At 32.6% G+C, this 6610-nt stretch overlaps 1 pseudogene; it reads left to right on the top strand.

The window, feature by feature from the left end:
* The first annotated feature begins 2453 nt into the window (after positions 1-2453).
* LOC145284299 (U2 spliceosomal RNA) lies at positions 2454-2599 on the top strand (annotated as a pseudogene).
* The last annotated feature ends 4011 nt before the right edge of the window (positions 2600-6610 follow it).

Genomic DNA, 6610 nt, shown 5'->3' on the forward strand with positions numbered 1-6610 from the left:
GGTGGGGCAAGTTTATTGCTTGCTGCCTGAGGCGCCCCGACCGGGGAATTCCGACGGGGTTACTCAGGCAATTTTTTAAATTGCAGGAGCGCCCCTTCTATAGGGGAGCCTGCGGGGTTACCACTTTCCGGCCTTGCGCCACATAATGCTGATGTGGGCAGCATTTAAATATTTACCCCATTAATAGGTCCAAAATAATGCAACATTATTATTATTATTATTATTATTATTATTATTATTATCATCATCATGATTATTATTACTACTACTACTACTACTACTACTACTACTACTACTACTACTACTACTACACTTATCGCTCCGCCCGTTATCATGCTGTGCATCCCTAAATAAGTAAAGTGGAATATGCCAAATAACCCTTATCACCCTTGCTTGAAAAAGAAAATTGGAATTTAAAAAAATGGTGTCGCTGTTGAGGCAAAGCTAATAAAAATGATTTGTCTTTCTTGGCTTTTGGGCTAAGATCAAAGTGTAGTATCTGTTCTTCGGGAACTACATTTACATTTCCTCTCTCTCAGTGGAAGAGAAATCCTTTACGACTAAGACAATTTTTTCTCCACGTTAAAAAGCGACCCTGGTTTTAAAATCTGTCCCGTTGGGAGGCATTCTTAATACGTACTATGTTTAATGTAACAAAGTTTTTACATAAAAATAGTAACTGGAAAATTTATTGCTGATTTAATTAGAACATGCCCTGGAAATGTCACTTTTGATTAATTATAAAATGCTCTGGAAAATGTCCGTTCTGATTATTCTTTTTGTTTACCCCCCCCCACAAGGGCGGAATTGGACATGAGGTCGGTGAAAAATTAAGGGGAAAACCAGCTCCCCAAAAGGGGCACTCTTGTCAATAACAAAAATAAAAATGTTATCAGTAATGAAGGATTTCTCCTCCATTAACCAATACCAAAAACTGCTACTACACTCAGAAATTCATGTTGAAGCAATGGTTGCCTAGTCCGTAACCGTGTTAATGTTTTTTATGTATTACTTTCGAAAAGTTGCTGAAATAGTTTATGATTTAAACATTACTTTATTTCAAGTATATTTTAAGCAGTGGATTACGGGATATGGAGTCAGTCCCGGAAATTAGTCAAACCGTTTACGATTTAAACATTACTTTATTTCATGTATATTTTTAACAGTGGGGTGGGGGGTATTAAATCAGCCCCGAAAAGCAGCGAAACCGTTTACGCATTACTTTATTTATTGTATATTTTTAACATTGGGATGGGAAATATGAAGTTGGTTCCGGAAATGGCTGCAACCATTTACGTTTTGGACATTACTTTATTTAACGAATATTTTTAACAGTAGGATGGAAGATGAGAAGTCGGTCCCGGAAATAGCTAAAAAAAGTTTACGATTAATACATTACTTTATTTCATGTATATTTTCAACAGTGGTGTGGGTATTATAAGTCAGTTCCAGAAATAGCTGAAACAGTTTACTATTTAGACAGTACATTCTTTCATGTATATTTAAGTAGTGGGTTTGGAATATACAGTCGGTCCCGGAAATGACTTAAACAGTTTACTATTTAGACATTACATTATTTAATGTATATTTTAACAGTGGATGGGGATATATTTTTTAGCAGTGGATTGCGAAAGTGGCTGAAAACGATAGGTGGAAAACATAGAATAGCAAAATACCCAGCGTCGCCCGGGACCGAATAAGATAGGTGAACAATATATATATATATATATATATATATATATATATATATATATATATATATATATATATACGCGGCATCACCCGGGATTGGATAAGATAGGGAATTAATTAAAATGAATGTTTAAAAGAATATGCAAATGAGCGGTAGATCTTTTGCAAGTGAATGCAATCCCACAACCAATATATAAGAAAATTGTATTTTCTTTTCAACTAAATAGAAAAGAGGCTTGCTTTTTTTCTGTGGTTCTCGGCCTTGGGGCCAGGATCAAAGTGTAATATCTCTTCCGGCAGATACTGCAACAAAGACCATATGTGGGGGAAACCCTACATATAAGATCTTGGTCAATGTAGGGGCAACCCTTCATACCAATTGTCATTATCAAGCTCCCCTACTCCCCGGGGAGTTGGCCCCCATTTTCCCTTCACTCCTCACATTAAAATCGGTCTTGTGCCTAATTTGCTCGGTGGGGGAGCAAATAAATACCTTAGCTTTTTTCTATTGTTCTTGGCCTTCGGACTGGATTCAAAGTGCAGTAGCTGATCCGGCAGATACTGCAAGCAAAGACCATATGTGGAGCAATCCCACATATAAGACCTTAGTCAATGTAGGGGAAACCCTTCGTTCCAATTGTCACTATCCAGCTCCCATTTCCCACCCACCGGGAGGTGGCCCCCTTTTCCATCCCCCCTCCCTCTATCTTTCCACATTAAAAACGGCCTTGTGCCTAATTTGCTCAGTGGGGAAGCAAATAAATACTTCCTGGCTTCCGGGCTGGGATCAAAGTGTAGTATCTGTTCTGCAGATGCTGCACTTAATATAATTTTTACCAGTCAATGGAGGGGAAACCCTCTATACTGGGACAATTATTATTTTTGGTAATCAGAGTGCCCCCTTTTTGCCTATTTTTAGGGGAGCTGGTTTTTACCCCACATTAAAAACGACCTCATTTGCTTTGGAAGGGAAGCAAATAGATACATTAAATAAATAGAAAAGTGGATTTTTAATATGAATATCAATACACACAAAAGAAAATCGAATTTATAGGAGTATATATATATATATATATATATATATGTTTTTATATATACATATGTATATATATATATATATATACATATATATACATATTAGATCAATTATATATCTAGTCCATATTTGTTTTTGTATATTGATATTCAAATTAAAACCACCTTTTCGATTCATTTAAAAATAAAAACTACTTTGTTATAGGTCGTGGAATTGCATAAATCTATAATAATCTAGATAATTTGCATAATCTTTAAACAGTAATTTTAATTATTGCCTATTATTTTTTCGGTTTTCTCATCGGGAAATCATCTTTTATTAGCTCTTACGTATAATTCTATTCATGCAGATATTTACATGATTTATACTCGCCTTATATTGGCATAAAATGTCATAGCAAGAAAAAACATATTTCTCTATATACATTTATGTATGCGTATGTGTGTGTGTGTATGTGTGTGTGTGTTCAACATATTTCACCTACCAAACTCCTTTCTCAGTTTTTTGGTTTACAGACATGTAATTTATAATACAGGTTATTCGAATCATGCTAAACTTTATATTCGGGTTCTAGCTCGGGGAAATGTGTGCAAAAGCGTGAAAATGAATAAAAAAAGAATATTCGTAGAGAGAAAGTAGAATGAGATCATGACAAATATGCATGAATAACGTAATATCTATTGGTTCCTGTTTTAATTTTTACACCTGAGGCGAACATGTATTTATAGCAGAGGAATTAAGATCAAAGTATAAAGTAAATCGTAACCTGCACTTTGTGGTTTCGATTCTCGTTAGTGGCGTACGAGTCATTTATACTTTTAATTTTTTATAACCATTACACTATCTTTAATATAATAATAAGTAAGAAATGTGCATTACACAAAATAGCATATTCAAGCGTATTATACCACCGAGCAATGCCGGGCGGCCTGCACGTATATATATATATATATATATATATATATATATATATATATATATATATATATATATATATATATAAAGCTGCATAGATAAGTGTGCATGTGTGTGTGTGTGTGCGGTTCATTAAAATTGTGGGGTCTGCATTCGCGCCTGGTCCCCAAAGTATGGAAATAAAAAATAAAAATTAAAAAAAACGTTCACAAGTGTTTTTGATATAGATGTACATAGAAATACTTTGATAAGCATGTTTTAACTTAAATAGGGATGGTAAATAAAATTGAGGGGTCTGCGTTCACGCTTGGCCTCCATAGAATGGAAATTGGCACACACTTTAATAAAGACTTTTCATATCTATATGCGTAAGTATACTTTGATAATTATGTTTCAGTTTGAAGAAATATGGTATAATAAAATTATTGGGGTATTCGTTCGCGCCTGACCTCCATAGAATGGAAATATGTCACAAAGTTTAAGAAGGATTTTTTTTAATATAGATCCACAGAAAATTGTAATAAATGTTTCAGTGTGAACAAATATGGTATAATAAATTATAGGGGTTGTATCTATTTTGTTTTTACTTTCACCATATTTTGCTTTGGTTTTGATACCCTCAAATTCGAAACTATCTCATTACAACCCTTTCTTTTCATGACCTATCATACTTTCATAAATCAGAGTCCATTTTCTGTAGGCTCTTTTTGAACCCGCTCAACGACGGGTACTTTAGCTCGCATATATATATATATATATATATATATATATATATATATATATATATATATATATATGTATATATATATATATGTATGTATATATAGGGATAGATTCACTAATAAATATGAGAATTAAATTATATATGTTGCGCTACTAAACAGATAATGTCAAGAATTGTATCTGAATTGGAGGAATAAATTATAAGAGTAAACATCATGAATTTTGGAATATAATTGTTGTCATTTATTCTCTCTCCCTCTCTCTCTCTCTCTCTATATATATATATATATATATATATATATATATATAAATATATATATATATTTATATATATATGTATATATGTGTATGTATATATATATAGATATATACATATATACATATACATATATATATATATATATACACACACACAAATTTGTTACTGTTTAGTTTTTACTGATTTGTATATGAATGAATATGTAAGCATTTTTTTTTTCAATTATTCACATTTAGAACAATAAACAAAGTTTAGTCTTTGGATTCTTTTAAAAAAATATAGTGTCTATCTTTTAACGCAATAAAACCATACATCTTCCTTTGTAACTTTATTATTGATTTTCTTTTTTCTATATTAATATTTAATATTTTAATTTAATTATGAATAGAATTGAAAATTATGATTTAATTATGAATTGTATTTGTTAGTTTTCTATTTTTCTATGCATTACACTGTTTTACATGTTATTCAAAAAGCGCTTACGCATTATCGAGATTCTTACTTCTCGATAGATTTTGTCTTTTTTGCCTAGTATGTGTGACGACATTTTCAGTAAACATTGTATGTCAGTGGTGGGTGTTCCATCCCGATTAGTGCCGTCGATTGTGTGCTGGCAAAAGCTTATGCTTTCGGGAGTTGTAGCAAGAGTAAGTTTTCCTATACTTTCAATAAAATAATTTTTAAGTTAATTGTTTAAATGAATTTTGTATTTTATGCACTAGCTGTTACTCATTAAAAAGTGCTGATATATGTCCTGAATTTTTCTGGTCTCATGTGTAATATATCATTTTTGTTTCATCAGTATTCTCCCTATCGTTTGACTCTATAATTCAATGATATTGTATTATCTATCCTTTTCAATTATTCCGACATATCTATAAATGATTAGTATTGTGCATATTGATAGCAAATTTGAGGGGCTCAATATTAGTGTTCTAATACTTTAAGTGAGATTTTCTATATGTATTTTTTTATCTCCAGCTCTTGTTGTATAGATGCTATTGTTTTTGTTGTTTTTCTGTTAGTATATACCGGGTTAACAAAAATGATTACTATCTGGTTCCAGATGTTTACTTGGTAGGTAATGATTAGTCCGTACATGTCTATTTTTTCCCATCATCATCATCATCATCATCATCATCATCATCATCATCATCATCATCACCACCGTCACCACCACCACCACCACCACCACCACCACCACCACCACCACCACCACCACCACCACCACCACCGCCATCATCATATAATCATCATCATCATCATCATATTTTTTAGGATGAGTTATTAGACAAGTTATAATCTGTAGTACTTGACTGGTATCACCGAAGTAATTACGGATTATTCAATAATATGCTGCCCACAAACTGTCTATTTTTTGTCATTACTTTATTTCATTATTTTGTCAAGAATATAGCATATTCTTAACCATTACAATTATGCGTGCTTGATAAATGCTGGTGAAGTTTTCATCGTAGTCGATCCTTGTTATGATTATCTTTTTTAAACAGGTTTAGCTTTTTTAACATAGTTTGATTTTTATTCCTATTTTCAGGTATCGTTTTTCTACTTCAAAATTAAACAATTTGGTAAACCGCTTATTAATTTATACGTTATTTTCCTGGCAAGTTCTCGGCTAAGCGTCAATCTATGGTCCCCCTCTAGCCAAACTTTCACAAGAAACAACCGTCTCGTAGAAAACACTATCACTAATTTCCCCAACTTTTTATCTGTGCCTAAACCTAAACGTAGATTCCATGAACAATGCTTTTTTCTTAGAACTGTATGCCTTTGGAATTGTCTTCCGGTTTCCTGCTTTCACGCTCACTACAATATGGTTGTCTTAAAGTTAAACGTAAACACGTTTTTGATGATCCGTTCCATATAAGTTCACAAATTTACCGAATTTCCATTACTAACGGTTACTACATTGCCCAATGTCTAGTGAACACTCTTTAACCTTTATCCTCGAGTGACCTCTTGGC

Source organism: Euprymna scolopes, chromosome 8 (genome assembly GCF_053919585.1).
Source record: "Euprymna scolopes isolate OS-2025 chromosome 8, ASM5391958v1, whole genome shotgun sequence".
Classification (NCBI taxonomy): domain Eukaryota; kingdom Metazoa; phylum Mollusca; class Cephalopoda; order Sepiida; family Sepiolidae; genus Euprymna; species Euprymna scolopes.